Here is a 23,744-nt window from a genome sequence, read left to right as displayed (position 1 = left end):
TGGTATTAAAATGGCAGTTCACTGACAAAAAGTGCTTGCTGGATAAGGGAAGTATTTGTGTATTTGTGTGTTTATTTTCAGATTGTGTATGCAAGCATATGTGGGGGTTATGTGTGTACATGTGTTTCTTTGTAGACAACTGTGCCCTTCACACATAGAACGTTCCCGTCATATTCTCATGACATCAAGCAGGTAGTGAAATATTAATATCTGTAGGTCATTAGTTATACACAGTTTATACATCTGACTTGACTTTTTTCACCAACAAAAGCTCTGTGAAGAAGCATCAGTAAAAAGGTCATAATTATACCTTTGACATACCCTAAGACCTATTTCAAATCTGGTTTGAGGTTTTCTCAAGGTACTGGCTAAATGCAGTTGCCATAACAATGTGCACCTGTATTTGGACTTACAATCCAGCAAAAATTAATAAACCATCTTTAAACAGCAGTATGTGGTCTTTTACGGGATGATCTACTCCAACAGGAACACATGCCATAATGTTCAATACACATTGTTTTTCTCATGTTGTAATGCGACTGCGACTCTTTTCAAGCCCTGTCTAGAATGTTCCATTTTAACTTGTGACCCGCCTCCAAAAACTCTGACTGCTCCAATGGGCATTTGATCTACTCTTTTTTGATTTGGTAACTGCTTAGCGTGTGTATCGTAAATGGTGTGTCCTTTACAGAGAAGCTTCCTGATCAGCTGTAAACACCTCTGTAACCAAGGTAACAATGTCGTTGGTACTTCCAAACCAATTAAAAACAAACTAGCCAGTGAAGTTGGGAATGTTACATGTGACTTTATAAGATGTTTAATCTTTTACGTCCACAAAATAGAATAGAGTATCTTTATCACATACTAAGGCCAAACAATCACCTTAAATCCAATCAAGCTTTATAACTAAGACCACATTATGTTATATTAGTTACACATTGGTGGTAGTTCCAGATTTCTTGCCCTACATTACCACACAGCAGCTCAAAAAAGCCAACTCCCCTATGAAACCACATTTAAATCCGCTAGATCCAGGTCCTTATTTGGTTTTGCACCAAATTGCACAATATAGATATCAGCCTCCTAAATATACCATAAAGATTCATGCATAACTTCCTGGGAAATCAGTAAAAATGTCAAATTAGGAAGGAAATAAAATCCTGGGATCCTTCCACCAAGTTCAACAGAAATCCATTCAGAATATTTTGCATTCAGAGGTGAACAAATAACCTGCTTGGTTGAGGTAAGCAGGTTTATGGAACAGGGAAAGGTAAAATCCTGAAAAGCATGATATTGACTTGACTATTAATTAATTCCTGAGGGATTGGTTACCAAGCCTACTGTTGCAGCTACCTGATATGATGTCGGCTGCTAGTTCCCTCAGCACCTGCTACCGGCTCAGGTCACTCAAGCACTATTTATATCTCACCACACAACTCTGTCCTTCCTTCCCTCCTGCTGTTATCCCCTTGATGCTTGGAGATTTTCACCGTGGAGGGGAGGGTGGGTGGGTGGCTTTAGTTTTTAGGGGAGATTCTCATAATAGTGCCCCGCAGCCTCTTCTTCTGTTGTGCACAACGGCTGAAGGCTCAAAATAGAACATCTCTCTAGAGCACCCAATCGAGCGGTGGTAGCTGTATGCAGACAGGCACACACGCACAAACACACGCATACATACATTGTAGCCCATTTCCCCCCCATGTGATCATGGGGAATTGGATTTGCGAAGTGAGATCTGTACTGTACAATTACTCACGCTACAAGACGTATTTTATTCATTTTCTCAATTTTAGTATTACAGCCAAGGCTTCCTCCATCCTTTCTGAATCCCTCCACACCCGTTTCCCCTGCTTTTTGTTGCTCATGAAGCAAAGGTTGAACCTAATATCCAGTTTAATGGCAGTGGAAATAGGAACAAAATGTTTGTCATAGACCAAAGAGCTTCACTTTTCTATTTTCTGACCCTGAGACTGTGGTACGTTTGAGAACAGTAGCAATATAACACAGAAGTCACCAAATATGTGGAGAAATACTGTTTGAGGAGGGAAGAAGCTGTCGGAGAATGTGTGTTTTAGTCTCTGTGATTTGCATATGTTTGTGTGTACACTGTGTGTGTGCGTGTGTGTGTGTGTGTGGCTGTGGCTGTCTGAGCCACAGTGGGCAGGAATGCATGCCAGAGTGAGTGAGCGAGCAAGTGTAACCGTGGAGCAGGATCAGGAAGGCGAGAGAAAGAGAGCAGAGGAGACAGAAGAAGAGAGAGAGGAGGAGGAGTGGGGGCTTTGTGCAGTGGCAGATATTGTGGGAGCAAGTCGCTATACCCCAGGAAAAGGGAGGTGCATCTACCCATCTTCTCACAGGGTATTTAAACTGGCTTCAGATTGGCTCCAGTCTCAAGAAGGATTCCCCCGCTCGTGCAGTACGACTCCCTCCTCTAATGTAGCACCGGACTTTGTTGTGAGGCGTAAGAGAGAGACAGTGAGGCACACCGGTAGAAGGGACACTTGCTTGTATACTTCCTCTTGTAGCCCGCCTGCTTGACAGATGGCTCTGGCAGAATGATCTTTGACTCTCACCCAGCGAACCGTCCTCGCTCCAGTCGCTGAGGTAATGTATGTCAGCTCCTCTCTGCTTTTGTGCCGGTACGTGCTGTTCTGCTGTGCTGTGTGCCTTGAATGGATGTGCAAAACGAATATGACAGCTCGTCGTGCATTTGAAATGTGTGTTCACTGGAAGTGCCAAGAGGGAAGAGAGGACAGGAAGTACGAGAGCTCAGTCACCACCCCATCAGCACCTTGTCAGAGTGGAATCGCTGTTATTTGGATTAGTTGGTGGAAAGCGTTTATCAAGGCTTTTTTAAATTTTTAAATCAGTGGTGTTTTTTTGTGTTTTTTCTTGTGATAGAGGTGTACTGTGACTGACCTTCATATGCCACATACCAGGGTAACCTGAGGTCTAAATGAAGAGTGGTAATTGTCCTGCTGCCAGCACTTTTTCTCCTGAGTCTGCACCTACCTGCACGTTCTTTTTATTTGAACAACCATCCTCTGTACATAAAACTGAGGTTGCTGTTCTCTGCACCTGGAATCCCTGTAGCGGACTTACAAATCATGGTGGCACAAGTTCCAACAGAAGCAGGTGTCGTGTTAGAAATAGTGGGCAGCGTCCCCTGAGCGTTGTTGGGTTTATTCTTGCTGTGATGCTTAGAGAGTTTGGGATTGGTGTGGTTCTTGATGCAGAAACGACCTCGCTAGTACCTGTTAATTATAACACTTTACAAAGTCATAAAGAAAATCAACTACACACGTGAAACTTTAGCAATTAGTGTTTGCACAGTTTAAAAATAATTACCTCAAAACATAATTTAAAGATAAAAAGCATGTCCAAGTACTTACACCAGAGATATTGTGATTTTGCTCTTTACTTTCTAACTCAGGATTAACATCAGGTGACTTGCTGGCCACTCACCGGCCTTTATTCTTTTAAAAGCCATGCTCTCCACACAATGTGCTAGCTTCTCCCTAGCAGTCAACACTGCTGGACATGTATTGTTCAATTTCCTTAGAAAAATAGATGAAAGTCTGTAATATTTAGTGAAAACCTGAGATTTTTCAATGTAGGGAAGTCGAGATCCGAGACAATAGCTGACTAACACTGCTATGTCTCTAAATAATAATTCACTCACCTTCGCTCTCTGCTCGCTCTGTCACACAGTCACACACACAAAAACACTCGGTCTGGCTCTTGTCTATTCTTGTCTAACTCCTGCCCTCAGCATGAGGTTGATATTCAGAGTGAGAAGTGAAATGAAGCCAAAGATTTTAGAAGGTCTATATTTTTTTAGTGCTATAAGTATGGTCATCCCCATGGCAGCTGCAACTCCCTACCACAGTTGCTTTGGCTACAGAGTCACTTACTCTATTCAAGAATCACTCTACATCTCTATCTCAGGAAATATTTTATGAAAGAATTTAACATATGAAAGTCTCTCTGTTTATTTTAGGGCTGAATGATTTGTGATACACTGAGTAGCCTGTTTTATTGATTGTGATTGATAAATCCCCAAATTTATTTATTTTTTACTCTCTGATAAAATACAATAATAATTTGATAACTAATCAACTTTAATGTAAATCATTTTTCAAGCCCAACGTATTATTTCCTTGACAACAATTAAAAATCAGTGTATCAGCCTTATGAGTGAAGAGTTATGTCAGTTATTTCAAACCAGCGATAATTAATCATCAATCATTGTGTTCAAAAAGTTGAAATGAGAATGTTTAAAATGGAAATGCAAAAACCAAATTTAATGCATATATATAAACCAATTAGTCTCAAAGGATTGAGGATTCAGATGTATCTGCATTAGAATTAAAGAGATACAATTATATTGACTTGAATTCAATATTGACCTAAAACCCTACAATAAAATAAAAAAGATGCAAAAAAGTAACGTGATCTTTTGAGATGAGACAAGGTGAAACAGGTGGACAAATCCTGCAGCTTATTTCTAACAAGGGGATTTTAATTACATGACTACAGAGATAAAATCGTATTAATGAAGAGTTACATTTGTGCATGTATTTATCATATTTTGAATATGTTTTATACCAATTCGACACATCACAGATTTGTATTTTAACATTCAGTAGTCATATCTTGCAAAGAATATTTTCTCTTCTCACTGACTTCTAATATTTAACAAAAGCATGGAACATATAATACAGTAATATTATAATGGCATTAAATTGTAAGGCCCAAACTATAATTTTTAAGTGTTTGCACATCCCTGATACAAACCAGAATAGATGCGGAGCCATGTGAGTCATACACTGAGACCCTATGTGTGCATGTGTACCTGACACACTATACTTTGAGCTAATTAAATATTTAGCAGACTTTACAACCTCTGCGGTTAACGCCTTGACTCAGAATATAGACTCACCTCTTCCCCACTTCAGAGGAGAAGAGGTGCCTGCAGGTGCCTGTCAGTTGCATGTGTTTATTTCTAGTGTCCGTTGACCCTGCTCAGGATGAAGATTGATGTTGGATTCCCTCCCACTGTATTCCCAAGGTGGCTCTCCTGCTCTTTAGCGTTCATGCTGAAGCCCACAGCATTATCTATAGATTAGGGATGCATAGTTTCCCGTCCCCCAGACAAAGCAGGTGATTTGAGGTCCCTGCAGCTACGCAGTTCAACTCATTCCTGCCTAATTGACAGATCTGTGAGAATGTTGCTGTGAGATAAATTAATCCGCTGAATGAGGGCAGAGATTTGACGTTTGTTCTGGGATTGGAACTGGACCATGAGGCTCCGCTGAACCCATCACAAATGACAATAATGCGTTTAACATTAGACGGGTATTTTTTTGGAGACTATTTCTGTAACTACATTATGTTTTAGATTTCATATTACCTAGTAATATGATTCCTGTTCCTTTTTGGAATGGTTTATTTGCTTGGCCTATGATAATGCTCCGGTGCAACTTCAGAATTTGTATATTTGTCCTCACCAAGAAGGCCTAATTAAAACATAAACTATTTCTGTAACTACATTATGTTTTAGATTTCATATTACCTAGTGCAGTGCCTGTTCCTTTTTGGAATGGTTTATTTGCTTGGCCTATGATAATGCTCCGGTGCAACTTCAGAATTTGTATATTTGTCCTCACCAAGAAGGCCTAATTAAAACATAAACCTTAACAACACTTAACAGTACAGAGTTAGGTTAGAAAACGTGTTAGGGTTACCTGGTTTATCTCCAATAAATGTTATAGTCAATATATTCATAAAATGAAATTTAATTTGCTTTATTACTGTTCAAGTTTGTGGCTTATCTGTACATTTGAATGGCTTACTGAACTTTATTTTTCAGTATTGCATCAGCTATTTACAGAGTTCTGAAGACTTCAGACCCAAGTTCACATATTTTCCAGATAAAAACTCTCTAATTCAGCTAAAAAAAACATGCAACAACAAAATCTAACTTGTGATTTTACTTTGGCAAAAAATTGCCCAACTGGATGGATTTTTTCCCATGGTTTGACCCAGTTACTGACCTCTGTGGAAAAAGAAAGAGTAATGTTCAACTCGGTTCACATGACTTGTCAATCAATCAATCAAATTTAATTTGTATAGCGCATATTCACAAATCACAATTCGTCTCATAGGGCTTTAACATGGTGTGACATCCTCTGTCCTTAACCCTCAGCAAGAGTAAGGAAAAACTACTAAAAACCCTTTTAACATGGTAAAAATACGTAGAAACCTCAGAGAGAGCCACATGTGCGGGATCCCTCTCCCAGGACGGACAGAAGTGCAATATATACATGTGCAGGAGAACATCATCAACATTAAAGTTTTTGCAGTGTTTGATGAGGGTAAACAAGGATAACTTCAATACTATATGTCAAGCAGTCCTGCTGCAATCATAGTCAATGGTCAGCAGCCAGCAAGATCATGATCCGCCAAACAGATCGGATCCACTATAGTCCACAATCATTGTCCACTGCCGCTTATTAGGATCCATCATCAGCCGCCGACCTCGGCTGTGGTCCACCACCATTATATGATGCCAACGCGACAAAGGAGCCGCCATTACCACTACGATCAGCCCGCACGATAAAAAATCCGCCATACTGGATCCACCATTGCGACCTCTGATGCGCGATCCACAATCGTAATTCATGGTGCGGCCACATCGGGCTCGGATCTGCGGGTGATAAAGCAAAGGGACTCTGGGAAGGAGTCAAGTCAGTAACATGTACTGATGAGATATGACTTACTTCGATGTGAGAGGGATGGAGAAGAGGAAGGAGAAGCTGGAAAGAATAGCTCCGTGTGTCATGTGTCATAAATTCCCTTTGCATCTTAGCGTCATCAGGGATTTTGGCCTTGTAATCACTGATACAATGGTACAGGCCGAACTTTGGGGTACACTGAAGCTCAAGGTAAATCTGACTGGCTACTGGTTTGTATGGTAGTACGATGAAATCCATGTGGCCCACTCAGTATATCAGCCATCAATACCTCTATGTCTTTTTAAACTAAACGCTTCCTATTTTAGAACATAGGACAAGTAACGTTCTGCCGCACTAATTAGCTCTAACTATAAGCTTTATCAAAAAGGAAGGTTTTGAGACTACTCTTAAACGATTAGATGGTGTCGGCCTCCCCGAACTGAAAGTAGTAGATTATTCCACAGGAGAGGGGCTTGATGGCTAAAAGCTCTGGCTCCTACTCTACTTTTAGAGACTTTAGGGACGACAAGAAGCCTAAATTCTGTGAGCGGAGTGCTCTAGTGGGTTGATAAGGTACTAACAGCTCTATGGTAAAATGGCGCCATATTATTCAGGGCCTTGAAGGTGAGGAGGAGAATTTGAAATTCTATTCTAGATTTAACTGGAAGCCAGTGTAGCGATGCTAATATTGGAGAAATGTGCTCTCTTCTCTTTATTCTCGTCAGGACACGTGCTGCGGCATTTTGGACAACCTGTAGAGTCTTTAACGACTTCCTGCTGGAGCCTGATAATAATTAATTACAATAGTCCAGTCTCGATGTAACAAAGGAGTGGACTAGTTTTTCTGCATCTTTTTTTTGCAAAAGGACATGTCTAATTTTTTTATATCCACAAGTGGAAAAAGGCTGTCCTAGAAATTTGGAGTGTGGAGGTGTGACTCTCTGTCAGCCTGGCTACAGTGCTGAAGAGAAACCTGGGGTTGTTCTTGTTTTCTTCTATTAGTTTGGAATAGGTTGTGGAGAACCTTTTTATATCCCTTGTCTGGTCATTTCGATGCACAAATCTTAACACTAATGTTAACAGGGGAAGCCCATCCTGTCTGCATGCTGCTCACAGCATGGAACCTGGTGGAGGTTCTCTTGTATTTTCATCTTATCTCACAGATAAGATGAAAATTAATGTTGAACTTCAATACTCACACTGTTTATTCAAGCCACTAAATTATCTATTTTTGTCATCACTCATCTCCTACTTGCTGTGAGCAGCAGCATCGTCATTATCTTGGTATACATTCTCTTCTTTATGTGCGATATTTACCCATTTCAATGTTTATATAATGGTCAAACACATCATGTTTCTGTGGAATCAAACGTTAATGTCTATAGGAGCTTAGCATCAAATTATTTTACCATCACAGCAGGCGATTAGTGTTAATATAAAACAAATACTAAAAACACTTGGTCTGTGGCCAGTGTTGAAACTGTGTCCCTGTGTAATCCCTGTTCTCTGTAGCACTCTTTAAAACATTCCCTAACTAATCACCTGCTCACTTCCTAATAAACTTCAGAGGCTCAGAGGGTTAGCATAGTTGGCATGTTTGACTGGTATTAACGAGCTCTGTCATAAGCCAGCCATGCTGAGTTTTATATAGTCCACTATTTATTTAGTACCTGCTCCTTTCACGCAATGAATAAGGATTTATTGACTTAGTGTATATAAGATTTACTGTGTCTGGGGGGTGTATTTATTTCATACAGCAATTTAATTTATATTTAAATGGATGACTCTGACTGACATTTTAGCTTTGCTTGACTCATTAATGGATATAACTTCTTTGCTTTACATCACAGATACATTTGGGTATCAATAATACATCAGGTTTCTCTGTGATGACAACAAATGGTGGCAGTTGTGTTTATTCTCTTTGTCAAGACATCTTTATTAGATGCAGTCTATTTGCAGCATTCGTTTTTCCTTTGTCAGTGTAGTGAAGTCTAATGAGCATCATTGAGAGCAGCCCACAGCTGCCATAGTTCAAATCTCATAACTGAAGTTATTAAAAAAAAGAATTGGATTTCACAGTGTCAAATAGTGATTGGAAGCTCTAGACCATATTTTAAGTACATTTGGTTTCTTACATTAAAGACATCTGGATGTTCTATATGAAAGAACATTACTAATACAGATCCCCTTGGTAAGTAAATATATTGAAAACATATTTAGCTAAATGCACAACATTTTTGAAAATATTGCATCCTTTATTTAGCTGTATAAAAACATGGCTCATATCAGATATCCAAGAAATTAAGTTTCTCTTTGGCTTTATACGTTTTACAAGTTGTGAAGCAGACAAAGCATGGGAAAGAGAACCTCTGCATCCCATCATAGCTTACCTTCTTAGTTTTACTTATTTTATTCCATATTCCTAAATACGTAAACTGCTGTTTGACACAATAAGTGTCTACACCACAATATAAAACAGGTCTTTCTATTGATAAGTTTCTGACTCATGCGGGAGAAAAAATATTCAGAAATTATCGACATCGATGACATATCGACTTTATCTTTAACAAATACCTACTTAAGTAATGTTTTTTTGTACTTCCACTTTACTGAGCCTATCTCAGGAGGCCCCCCGGGGAGTCCCGTCTCCCATCTGAAAACCTCCATGTCACACCATTACCATAACAATGAGCTGAACAGTTTTTCATCAGTGTTCAGGATATTGTATAAAGATATTAATTCAGTTCTGGATCTCTTGTGCTCTTGAGTTCTATATGTTCATTCAAACAGAAATTATAATGTCTTACAATCATTGAGCTAATGCATGGAGACTTGTTAACGTTGCCACTGGGAAATTAACAAGTTACTAGCAAGCAAACCTGACTTCCTACACGAGAGAGAGGATGAGACAGAAACAAAAACCATGAGGGAGGGAAATACACAATGCTATAATTAGCCGCTGTTATCATGATGCTCGTGTGATTTCTGCAAGCAGCATGTCCTGGTACCTCACTCAACAATACAATCATTTGCAACAATTGTGTACATTTAGATCAACAATGATGTTTTAAAAACGACTCTCTTGTGTCAATCTCATGCTGGTAGTTAAGTCAAGTCCAGTTAATTGGTTTATATTTATAATAAATATACCTAAAACAAACAAAAAGCAGACCAAACTGCTTTACAAAACACGCACACACACAAACACACACAAACACACACACACACACAGACACACACACATACACACGCTCACATACAGATATCAAGGCAAAAACGATGAGGAATATCAAATCAATTTAAAATGACCTGATGCGCTTGCTAACCCAAACCAAACTGCACAGGAGTGGTTCTGCAGTGTTGGAGCAGACAGGTGTCTCCCTGAAGGGGAGATTTAGATGTCCCGACAGATTAGATGGTTCTTACCATGTTCGGCTTGTAAAGAATGTAGATTCAGCATATTGGCAAGTGTGGTGTTACACAACGTGTGTTTAAGTGGCAAATTGAAGTGCCAGTGGATTAGATTGGTAAGTCAGCCTGGTGAAGGAGTTTGAAGAAGAGCAAGATTAGTTCCAGAGGCAGAATTAAAAAACAGGCTGCAAACACTTTCCAGCAAATGGTAATGAGTCAGGCTGGTCTCATCAAAATTTCGTAGGAAATGCTACTAAAAGTAGTGCACTAGAATTCGTATGAATTCCTCTAAATTGTGAGTCAGGAGGCTGGGGACACGTGACCTATGCGTTAGTCTCTCTTCGTAAAAACAAAAAACATGGGGGACATTCATCTAACCCTAACCCTGATATGAAAAATACATATGAAGTCTGCACCACGGTGATTAAGCAGAGTGAAACCCGCAGGAATAAGCTGTTCCTGAACCTGCTGGTCCGGGAACGGAGGACCCTGTAGCGCAGGGCTCTTCAATAGGCAAATCCGGCCCCCGAGCTGCTTTGGACTTGCCCCCGGAGTGTGCTCGAAAAGACTTTGTAGTTTTGCTTTATTTTGAATCGGGCCGTGGGTCATTTGGGAGTCCCCTTTCTCACGCAGCATCAAGCAGGGGCACCTCCAGTTGCAGGGGGCGCCAATTTGCCAATTCCCCACACGGTCATATAATAGATAATAGAAAACTGCTTCGCGGGCCAGAAGATATATTTTTTTTAACTGCTCGTGCCGCCCACCACGTGTCATGAAAAAGTGCCGCCCCGGGCGGCTGCCTGGTTCACCCGTGCCCAAAACCGCCACTGTAGACTGTACATCAGCAATGCACTTGGTGTTATTGTCACTATTAGCCCTATATGGGACCGCCTTGTTGCAGAGAAACAGGCTCAGGGCTTCCACTGATTCAGCGTTGTGGTTAGTTATATTTTTCATGCACTTTATAGTTGTTTTTTATTTGTGATTAAATCATTGTTACTCACGCTTGTGTTGTTGGTGCAATGTTACGAGGGCGCTGCTAATAAAGCTGCATAAGAATACACCTCAGTTTCACATTTATTATTATTATATTTAGAAAACACCAAGTTTTTATGCTAGTCGTATATCATTATATTTTGTCATATTTATCTGCCACATATGGAAACCTTCTAGTGACATCGGTTGAATTTTTTTTAGGGCAAATGTAGGCAAATTACATGCAAGTTAATAGGCATGTTAGTCAAGCAAGCAATTAAGGTTCATTTTTGTAACAGTATGATTTAATTATGATGTTATTCACCTCATTAATTGTCATGCATTGTCATGTTGTAATTCAATTCAGAGGCTTACTATGCAGTTTTATTTTGTATTTGTTGGTGCACTTGGAAGTTGTTCTAAGTAAATTCTAAACAACTGATACAGTTTACCTGAACAGTGTGATTTATTTTGAAAGACATTACCTAGATAGACTACCAAGCACTTTTAAGTTGTTGCAATTCTATTCAGTTCCATGCAATGCACGTTGTTTGGTGGAGATACATTTGATTCTGCCTGTCACTCAAATCAGTTTAATCTTAAGTATTGAGGATAATGACCAGTAAAGTTGTGTTGGTACAGCGATGTACAATGAAGTGCATGTTTTTGTTTGTCAATTGCATTTCTCCAATTGTCTGTTAATATGGCTTGGTTATTGCTCACCTGGTTTAATTTTTGAATCCTTGGGCCTATGCGTCCTCTTGGGCATATGTTGTAAAGCTTTTACAAAATAAAATATATTGACTCCTTCAGTATGTTGTTGTAATTTCTTGTTACCGTGATCACTCCTATCCTCCGGCCCCCCACTTTGCCTCAGTTTCAAGAACCGGCCCAAGCTCCAAACTAATTGAAGAGCCCTGCTGTAGCACCTCCCAGAGGGTATGAGGGCAAACATGCTGGGTTGTGAGAAATTGGGTTGTTAATGAACAAAGCTGTCTCTTACTTGGTCCAAAGTGAAAAACATACATACATACATATTTTGACCATATCTAGCCATTAAATACCACTTAAAACAGATTTGACTGATTTGATCCAGCTTGGACCTCAGTGGGGTCTGAGAAAGTACACCCCAGAGGGCCTGTGCTTGGAGCAAGATGAAATGTAAACTTTGTCGTAGAACAAAAGCAAAGACACCATCGTAAAGGTCTTGACCTGGGGAGTAACATTATGTCAGACTGAAAATTGTGGATGGCTCCTGTTCTTCAGGGATGACTTTTGAACCTTGCAGCTGAGTCAGGTTTCATGTCTTACAGGATGGAAACTAAATATGCAACAGACATGGTATGAACTGTTTTGGAAAGGTCTTGAACTCCACTAGCATAGCCCAATGCAAAACTATGGGGGGCACCACTGAGTAGGGCCAATATATATAATATGCAACAATTCTTTATTAAACCACTAACATTATCCAACATATTTCCAACAATGTTCAAACCCTCACAAATCTATGATTTCATTCAAGGTAATGGGAAGTATCATTTTGGTCGGCTTTTATTTCATTATATTGGCTTTATCCCTGGCTTTGTCCATCTCTGCTGAGCACACAACGTATGATGAAGGAAAAAACAGCACAAAGCCAGTTAGCCAATTAGCTGTTTTTTCCTTAAACTGTTTGTATAGTTTACTCTTAATGGATCACAATCTTCATTGCCATTTGCTGCATAACGTGAATGAAACAAATACATTTACATCTGCAATGGTGTTGAAGACAACAACTCAGGTTATGCCATGCTGCTTCACAGTGTCATCAAACTATGACTTTTTTTAATGTTTTGATTGAGAGACTCCTAGTGGCCAAACTTATATATTGTACTTTTTAAAGTGCCAGTTGGCAGCAAGAAGATTTACCTAATGACAACCTCAGCAAGAGATGAAGCAAAGTGGCAAACAGGGGAAGTCGGGTGGAAAAACACAATCAGAGAAAATCGAGACAATATTGCAAATAATCAAAAATTACTTTAAGATAAATGAGTAGAAATATGACCGTAGTATTTTGCAAACTTAGTGTACCAGTGTGCATGGCATTATCCAAACAAGCAGTAGCTTTCACTATTTTAAGTATTTTCTTCCCACAAGAGATTCAGCCCTTTTTTCTCTCTTTTTAGAGAGGCCTCCAAGGTGGCCCTTCTTTTGTCTGACTGGCTGGACTGAGGTGCTGTTGCTGGCACTCTGGAATCACTGAAATCACCATCACTTTGAATAAGATTAGTGGATGTGACACAAGGACAAGGTTGCTCAAAATATTGTAGATAAAAAAAAACACCTGCGCTATAATTTCTCAAAATGTCTGATAGCCAGTGTCCACATTACAGTGACCTTGCAAAAGAAAAACATTTTTGCCTTGTATGTTTTAAATCAGAATGCCTCGAGAGAATCCTTTTAAATCTGTCAAAAATATTCACGTACACTCACAGATTAAGTGAATTGCTTTTGGTAAAGTCGAGTGATCAAATGTCAAGGTCACAGTGGCCTCACAAAACATTAAACATGATAAATGTATCTCAATTCTGCCTCTAGGGAAAGGTCTTTGAAGTTTGACACTTGACAATTTGTCACTTGGACTCAAAGATGAACTGATTAAAGGTCAGACGTCAAAGGTCACACTGACTTCATGAATCTGGAATACAATTTATTTAAGACTGAAACTGCACCTGTTGGCAACTCAGTATACGAAACAGAATTTCAAGATTCAAGATTTGTATTATCAAATGCACAACAATAACATTAAGCAGTCGCTGGCAGTGAAATGCTTGAGTCACAGGCTCTCTTAATTACAAACCAAAAAAATAAAATAGAAATAGTATAAAATAGAATATCAAAATTTAAAATAGAAAATAAAGTATATATATAGCTAAATATACAGCTGAAGAGAAAATAAAACAACAAAAGTGCAATTATGTGGAATGGTGCAAATATGCAAATATGCCACGGTGCTGGTCTGGTGGAGTTATTGCAGTTCAGAGGAGTTTAAAAGTCTTATGGCCTTGGGGATGAAACTGTCTCTGGGCCCGGATGCTGCAGTACCATTGGCCAGACGGCAGCACGCCAAAAAAATGTATGGCTGGGGTGAAACGGGTCTTTAATAATCCGGCTGCTCTTCTTCCTGCACCGCTGAGTGTAGAGGTCCTCCATGGATGGTAGCACCGTCCTGGTGATGTGATGGGCGGATTTCACCACCCTCTGTAAAGCTTTACGGTTCAGGGCGGTGCAGCTGCCATACCAGGCGGTGATGCAGCCAGTCAGGATGCTCTCTATGGTGCACCTGTAGAAGTTGCAGAGAATCCTGGAGTCCATGTGGAGCCTCCGCAGCCTGCGGAGGAAGAAGAGCCGCTGTCTGGCCGTCTTCCTGATGGAGTCTGTGTGATGGGTCCAGGTCAGGTCATCAGTGATGTGGACCCCGAGAAACTTGAAGCTGCTGACTCGCTCCACCGTGGTCCCGTTAATGGAGAGGGGGGCGTGCTCCACTCCTTGTCTCTTCCTGTAGTCCACGATCAATTCCTTCGTTTGCTGACGTTGAGATGGAGGTTGTTGTCCACAGCCGGGGAGTTACTCTCAAAGCGTGCATAAAAAGTGTTCAGATCCTCTGGGAGAGATGACCCAGTAATTATGGGTACGACGTCATCGATGCATTTGCTGATGTAGCAGATGACCGTGTCTTTGTACGTGTTGATGTCATCATCCTGGAACACGCACCACTCCGTTGTGCTGAAGCAGTCCTGAAGAGCCGAGTCTGATTGATCGGTCCACCACTGAATGGTCCGAGTCACCGGTCTGTCACGCTTGAGTTTCTGCCTATAGGAAGGCAGCAGCAGAACTGAAACGTGATCTGATTTGCGGAATGGGGGGCGGGGGAAGGCCTTATAGGCACCCAGGAAGGGAGTGTAAACATGGTCCAGCGTGTTCGCTCTGCGTGTCGGACAGCTGATGTGCTGGTAGTATCTCGGCAGGACTTTCCTCATCTTGGCATGGTTAAAATCCCCGGTCACGATAAACGCAGCCTTGGGCCATGATGTCTCTGTCCTGTTGATACCGCATGCAGCTCGTCCAGTGCCTGGTTGGTGTCGGCATGTTGCGGAATGTACACGGCGACAGCTCAAGCAGGCAAGAGGCTGTCACATATACCAGTGATTTAATTAAATGGGCCTACATGGAACAATGACACAGTTCATTAAAAACAGCTGGTACACTTTGCTGCTGAGCAATTTTGATGAATGTGTCGAAAACTCTTCATCTCATATCTAAACTGCAGATTCATTTCAAACTATTTTCAATGAGACCCAGCAATTCTCACTAGTCTGTCAAGCAGTTTCTGGCTGCTTGATATGTGTTGCACTTCTGACTCTATGCAGTGGGAACTTTTAAGCATCATACTACAGAAAAGGATATTGAGATTGATGTGAGTGAAATGATAACGAAATGATTCTTACTTTTATTTATTTATTTATTAATTTATTTCACTCAGTTCTATCCGGAGCTTTTAAATGGAATCTGGCTGCCCCAGCCAAAACCAACGTTTCTCCCATATTGTGCTATGTCATTGCTGTGATTTCTGTTTTTGGAATTGCAGTTTTCAGCAGGGAATTTGATTTGTTAGGATTTAGTAGACACTCTGAGTAGGTTTACCACATGAGAAAACCACATCCTTTTAAGCTCAGTCATTTTGTCGACATTCTAACTTGAGGGTCATTGATCATGCTGACAGATTTTTATAGACAAATCATTTTCATGTAGCAGGCTGTTATCATAAGTTTCAAACTCCCCTTTAATGTGGAACATGTCTGATTACTTGAATGGATGGATTTTAGTTTTTTAACGTGAGGACTCTCATTGTAATTTCAGAGCTGACACTCAGGGCTGAAGCTGAGCCATACAGTGTGTGCTATAGTGTTCATTGATAATCATATTCATTTAGCAGTGTCTTCTACTGCATGGTAGGCAAACAGACAACACACAATGGGAAATGGGAAGTATAGGTGTAATTTGTTTTTATAGTAACATCGGGATATCTCTCAATTTCTGAAGAGCAGGAGGACTTTTTACAGTTGTCCAAAACTGCAAATATGGAGGCTTTGTATTGTTTTCTATAGTTTAGTGTTCCTGGTATTTTTGGGAATTTTTATGTCTTCCAAGGAGGTTATGTTTTCCTCTGCATGTGTTTGTTTGTTAGATAGAAGGATTATGGTAAAAAATACTCTATGGATTACATCAAAATTTGGTGGAAGAATGTGGTATGGGTCAGCAAAAAATCCCTTCAATTTTTGTGCAGAACTCAATCAGGGGGCAGATCCAGGATATTTGTTTTTCGCTGTCTCTGGCATTGAGAGAGTGAAATGTTTTGCAACATTTTCTTGGATTTCTCAATGAATAATTCATGTCTTCATGTCGTGTAAAACAGGCATTCTAGTTATTTATTTGGGGGGATAACTTAATGCATATCCAAATAAAAATGTGAATCTAGTGAATTTAAATGTGGTGTCATAAGAGGACTGTTAGAACTTAGCAAGGAATTCAGTCTACTGAGTGCAATTCTAGTTAGTTGGTTAAAGATAACTTAAAAACAATTTCTTTGATTTTCCCAGGAGAAAAATCAAGCATATTTAGGGACTGATAACAATCAGCGTGTGTAAGTTGGTGCAGGCCAAAAGAAAATTCTCTATTTAAATGTGGTTTCAGAACGACCACTATGGCGTAGCTGAGCTAACAGGAGGTGGCATTGGCCAAAATGCTTTTTTGGATTCAAGGGGACTGTTGGGCCTTTGTGAAGGCGTGCTCTCTACTGACTCTCACAATACTTTTCTGCAGGTAAAGCTTTTCACTATTGAAATCCATTATAATGTCTTTCTGCCACTCTGACTACATCCTTGGTTGTGCATGAGGTGAAAATGAGGTTCAGTCTAATGTCACTTTAAATCTTCAAAAAAACTGACAGCAGATCCAGGCAGCTTTTAGTACACCCTGTGATTTGTCCTTTGTTCTGGCTGTTAAAATATAGAGGTCCATGTTGGCAGATTTATGTGATAAGAGACCTTATTCGTGCTGATACTAAGTAGAGATGAGAAGTTCCAGCTTTTTATTCTCAAATAATTTATCACATTCAGGCTGCTGTCGAGCAGTCATTGATTGTCACAGCCTGTGATTCTGACTTTTTCCATCAAGGTGTCTTCTCCAAAACATTGTGTTTCAGATGTAGCAGTGGGTCTAATTGAGAAAGAAATATCATTTTAGCCCTTCCTTTCGTGTGGCCAGAAGTGTTAAGACAGGCGGGACACATTTTAGTGAGTTCACATACTCAAAAGATTAAACGGATCTCACACAGGCGGTTGTTGTGGCTAAATTAATTTTATATTATGAGTGGGTCCTATAGCCAATTGATGGTGCTCTGAAGGATTAATATAGAAGATATGAACAGAGATGTGCGTAGGTGAAATTACAGGAATTCCCAGGTTCCTGGAAGCAGGACTTCTGACATTTGTTAAATTCATGTTCTAATTATTTTCTGTACCCAAATGTCAATCAATCAATCAATCAAATTTTATTTGTATAGCCCATATTCACAATCACAATTTGTCCCATAGGGCTTTAACATGATATGACGTCCTCTGTCCTTAACCCTCAGCAAGAGTAAGGAATAACTACTAAAAACCCTTTTAATCAGGTAAAGATAAGATAAGATACAAGGTGTGCCTACCAGTATTGATGTCCTGTATGCTTTTGGCTCTCAAATCAATTCCTCATCATCACCTTTATGTGGTACATGATGTAGCCCGCGAGGTTGTTTAATTTAACATATTATGGATGGAACAGGACTACATATTGATGCGGGGAAAATTGAACAAAAATTACCATCTCTGTTACTGTCAAAAATGTAAACCTTATTCCATTGGGTACTAATGAGGAGTTGATGCTTTGGTCCTCTGAGAGACAATGAATATGTTCAACACTCTCCTCAGCCGCAGCTGGAAAGGGGCCTGTGTTCTTCGCCATCACTAATCATCTACTTGTAGCTGTTTCCAGATGAGAAATTCACTTCTGATGGTGTCTGCTCGTTCATGTTTCACTGCTTTTTATTTACTTGTATCGAAAGATCAAGGTTTAAGGTTGTCTATAAATAACAGCCTTGTGAGTCATGACACATGTCAAACTTCGGTCTAAAATAGGAAGCTAACCATTGCATCCCATACATGTAGAATTTATATTAATATAATAATATTTTTTTATGATTTCTTAAATTGATACGAGTAAGTCATAATCATTATCATCATCATCATCGCCTCACCAAACAGAGGCAATTACAGTCATTACAGCAGAGAACAAATGATGGTTCAATAATCTAGTATGACCTGCAAAGGATGTTGGGAAAAAAATGGCTATGAATAAGTTTAAAAAAAGGTACTAATATTTTCTCAACCCTTTAAAATCACTGTGAAATAAATATCATGTGTGGGACTGCTTGGCCTGTCATGTTGGGGTTTTCCTTCGGGATGCTTACCCTCATCAAATGCTGCTAGAGACTTTAATCTTTAATCTTGAAGACTTTAATCTTGATGATGTTTTCCTGCACGTGGCATCTATTGCACTTCTGTCCGTCCTGGGAGAGGGATCCCTCACATATGGCTCTCTCTGAGGTTTCTACGTATTTTTACCCTGTTAAAAGGGTTTTTAGTAGTTTTTCCTTACTCTTGCTGAGGGTTAAGGAAAGAAGATGTCACACCCTGTTAAAGCCCTATGAGATGAATTGTTATTTGTGAATATGGGCTATACAAATACAATTTGATTGATTGATTGATATATGAATGTTATAATAACACTATTTTACTGTATACATTTGAATTTCCTAATATCTCTATAGTCAATGTGGAACGTTTGAGAAGGTTTATGTGCCCCTATGTTCATTTTCTGGGGACCCCTTCTTATAAAGTTATAGTCTCCTGCCTCACCTCTCCCCTGCTGATGAACAGTACTCAATGGAAAAGAAACGTGCTATTTTAGTTATCCAAATTTCAGCCACTCTGTTATTATGTTATTTTTTAGTATCACTTACATGTTATTTTATATCAGCCAAGGAGGTTATGTCTTCACCCTTGTCTGTTTGTTTTTATGTTTGTAACTAAGATTAAACAAACACAACAGAATGGATTTTCACAAAACTTGTTGGAAGGATGTGTTTGGATCAGATAAGGGTCTCATCAATTTCCTGATTAAGGAGGGGTATCTAGGAATTTTGTTTGTTAACATTGCGAGATACACACAAGGCGAGACTCTGCTAATTAAATTTATACTCAAGAGCAAAAGCACACAAACAGCCCCTCCGACATATTGAGCAGAATCACGCCTCGATGAGTGTGATTCTTACTCCTATGAGTTTACAGTTTATCAGAAGTATACAACACATTGTCTCTGTGTGCATATTAAATATTAGTCATCCCGTTCCAAGAAAGGTTGAATATATTTGTTGACTCATTGAAAGAGATGGGATAATTGTTGCTAAAACCTTTTCAAAAGGGTCTGAATAGCTTAAATCCACAAAAGCTAACTATTGTGTAGCTGGTTGTCAGTTTGACAAAACAATAAGCTGCCTTGCTCCTTGAGGTGTTTGATTCAATCTCAAAGAACCGACACACCAAGATACTGTACATACTGTGCTTAACAATGAATAGATTTATAGCCCCTATAGGCCAACTTCTCCTGTTGTAGAAATAAAACGAGTGACTGTGATTTGGTGGCAGCTGTGAAGCTTCATCTCAGACCCACTGTCAAACCAGTGTGAGGACGCATTATTTTCTGGTGTAATTCACTTTGCTACCCAGTGACTCCCAACTGGTTCATCTGTTACAGAGGCAGGCCATCATGTTGAAACGCCATTTTTCCAATAACACAAGGATTTATGATCTCTATTGTGCTGTGTTGGGGGGAATGAAACTATGGAAAGAGATGAGGATCATTATTCAACTAATTTCTTCAGTTGTGTTCTCACTGTTTAGTATCACAGTGAACAGGATGGGATGAATTAGTGTGTCTTTGCTTTGTCTGGATGCTGTACTTAGTTTTGTTTTACCCTCATTAGTGAAGTAATTTGCATAGGTTCTTGTTCATAATCTCTATGTGTACTGCAGCAGAAAAGAAAGATGCTGATGAGATGTTCATGTTTCAAAGATGATCAAAAAGTTGAATTTATGTCCACAGTACATTAAAGCAAGCATATATGTGAGTTAAATGTGAAATATATATATTTATTTTAACATTATTCCCTAATTGAGTTTCTGTCATAACAAACAATTTATATCAATCCCACTCACCAGTGCTGTAGACAAATCCTAATTTTTGTTTGAAAGCATATTCAATATTTCATATCTTTTACCCTCCAACTAAGATGCTATGTCCCTCTTAAGTGTGTTAATTTGCACCTTTCTACATGAAATGTGGTGCCATTCTGTTGTGGAGCAGCACTGGACTTCCAAACTAATTTCCCTGACCACCAAACAAATGTTTTATTGACATTTCATACATGAACATTGTGATTATGCAAATAAACCAATAACTATTTCAACAATGCAAGTTTTTATTGGGTCAGAGATGGCCTAAATGTATCTACCCTCTCTCCTGCTGTCTCGGGCTGGATGTCTGTATTTATCTCGAAAAATATGTGTTTGCAACCTCAAGCAGCTGTTAGCGACCTCATCACATAGAGACATTGATCACAAAGTCACTTACCAAGACAATCTGCATGGCAGTGCATCGATTAATTACTTTAAACAAGCAAATCTGGTAACAGTGTACAGTATTACCTTTCTATGAAAATGCAGCAGACAGACGGGCCTAGGATCAGAGACCATTTACACAGTAAGTGTAAAAGTAGCAGCCTTTAATTTCCTGACTGCAACATCATATTAGAGATAATTAGCATTCATTCCTATGTATTTAAGATGTGGATGTGGTGGAAAAGCAAAACCTTCTTTCACACTTCCCTGCATTTAAAATCATCAACAGAAAATACATGCAACATCTTAGTTGTGATGGTTAGTGTCATAGTTTTTTTCTATGATATAATAAACTTGTGAAAGCTCTGGTTACCTTTTACACTGCACATTTTACTAGAAAAGGCATGTGGTTCAGAATATGTAAAGGAAGCTCTTACTTTTAACCTTAGATATCGAAGCCTCCCTCTTGAGAGATTAGACATGTTTACTCCAGAGGCTGCAACCCCCATTAGACAAAGATTTGTAGATATTCTTTTCAATGTTACTAAGTAATTTTTCTGGTAAAATCTTAGCTGTTACCAAATATGTGCTTTGCCTCCCACTTGGACACCAAATCCTCTCCCTTTCCACCATTCACATGAGTCTCTACAAATCTGTGATGTGACTCTCCTCGGCTGTTGTACGGATTATACAAACTGACGACAGATTCCTCTCCCCCATTACAGCTAGAGCTGCCAGATAGGCTGCTGAAGATGAATGTGATGTTGGAGAGTGTTGCAATTCAGCCAGATTGGTGCAAACCCTGCACGTTCTCCTAAATCTGCCACTGGGTCATTCTTCCTCTTCATCTAACTGTTTTTATGCCTCTGTGCCGGTGACAGTCAGTGGCCAGAGGTGTTGTATTTTTGAGTTGTCTGTCCATCCATCCTGTGAACGTGATAGCTCTAGAATGACTTGTGGGAATTTCCTCAAATTTGGTGCAAATATTCACATGGACTCAAAGATGAACTTATTAGTTGTTGATGGTCAAAGGACATTTTTTGATATCCATTTGTCACAAGAATTTACTTGATTTGGTTGCCAAAGGTCATAGTCATGGTCATGTTCATGGTGACACAGTATCTTTAGACCATAGCAGCTTGAGGGAATGTCTTTCTTTTATGGAATTATATAATTTTTTACAAACATTCACTTGGACTTGAAGTTTAACAGATTGTTTTGAATGCAATACATAAGGAATGTCCAAAGGGAATTTCATTATATGTGGCAGAAACATTCACTTAGACTCAAACATGACCTGAACGAAATTTGATGGTCAAAGGTCAAGGTTACTGTGACTTCACAAAGCAAAAATGTTTGCCTTGTGGTGAATGTAAAATCTCAGGAACACCTTGAGGGAATTCTTTCACCTTTGCACAAACATTCCCCTGAACTTAGATTTAATTTTGGTAGCCAATGTTGAAGGTCAAGGTCATGCAGGCTTAAGGATGTATGTTTATGTGTTTCTTGAATATGATATCTTAAAATCAGCTTGAGGGAATGTCTTAAAATTTGGTAAAAATATTCACTTTCGATAAATTAGACCTGCCCTAAGAGAATTTCAAGCTTCTTTGGAGAATTTCTTCAACTTTTAAACTTGTCATTTGAAAAGTCAAGATAAAGTGATTACATTTCAGCGGTCAAAGCTTACAGTGACCGTATTTTACTTGGGGGAAAACGCTTATCGAAATATGAACACAGAAACTGCAATGGTTGGAAGGGAAGCATACTACCGCAGTACGGTAATTCATGTTCTTTTTTTTTGGAGAGATTTCATGAATAAGGTGATAATATTCAAAGAATAAAGTATAATTTTAGGCTACTTGCCATTTTAAAGGAGGAAAATCCGCCTGTTGACTAACAGATATTGAACTAAACAATGTATTGGCTCATCAGAACCAGATTATCATAAGTATCAGGAATTTGAAAAGATGTGCAGGAAATTGTCTATTCTAAAAAAAATAATCCATAGGGACTTGGAGGAAATTGACTCTTGAAGGAGGAAAATCTTTGGTAGTGGTCGATTGCAGGTGGATGTGTTGCATCTGCCTATTAGTTTCTAAAGAATCAATGAGATTGGTATTTGAAATATTGGATCAGGGTCTGGATCTGAGTGGAAACAAATGTTCTACCCAGCCAGGTTATGGCTGGGTAGAACACAGGTTATGGCAGCACCTACAGTGATTCCATACTCCTCAGACCCCTGACTCATTGTAACGGAAGCCATTCACAGTGTAATTGGAGTCTTATCAAGAGAGGCTCTTACAGGCTGTGTACCCAGCTATAACAATATGGGGCACTGTTCTTTTCTCACACAGTAGCCCACTGGTGAGATGTCTTGCTGTTTTAGAAGGGAAGGGAATACATTTCATAAAAAATCACTTTAAACAACACTTTTAAATGGTTTCTCTAATGCTTGAATTGCTTCTTTCCCTCTTATCAGTCAGCACCAGATTTACTGTATTTACACTCTGAGCTGAAGTCTATCAATGGGGGTTTGTGGCTAGCTTTGATTTAATTATAGTTAAAGATGCACTAAAAGAGAACGTGTACGTTTATGTAAGTCACATATCTCTGAGGAAAGTTTTATTCTCCTTTGTAGCAGTTTATGAAGTATACCGGAGCCAAGCTACAATTAACCACGTTTTTCTTTGTCGTAGATAATAAACCAAGAAGAAGTATTTGATTCCCTCTGGTGTAAATGTATCGAATTACCTTCAAGAGGCTGATATATTGGGCCAATTTTTTAATAGCCCCATGCAAGTATGAAAAATCCAATTAATATGCTATGAAGAAGTCTATCTTCTGTTTCTATGCTTCC

The 23,744-nt window shown here is 39.3% G+C and overlaps 1 protein-coding gene across 1 annotated transcript in view; it reads left to right on the top strand.

Annotated features, from left to right (window-relative positions):
- The first annotated feature begins 2,413 nt into the window (after positions 1 to 2,413).
- The window catches only part of LOC133951358 (uncharacterized), a 35,118-nt gene continuing 13,787 nt past the window's right edge, over positions 2,414 to 23,744 (top strand). Inside the window, exon 1 of the mRNA XM_062385264.1 lies at positions 2,414 to 2,604. The gene's annotated coding sequence lies outside the window, so the exon portion shown is untranslated. The remainder of the gene's footprint in view (positions 2,605 to 23,744) is intronic.

Source organism: Platichthys flesus, chromosome 4 (genome assembly GCF_949316205.1).
Source record: "Platichthys flesus chromosome 4, fPlaFle2.1, whole genome shotgun sequence".
Taxonomy (NCBI): Eukaryota; Metazoa; Chordata; class Actinopteri; order Pleuronectiformes; family Pleuronectidae; genus Platichthys; species Platichthys flesus.
Note: the sequence above shows the minus strand (reverse complement) of the source record. Positions and strands in the feature narration are given on the sequence as shown.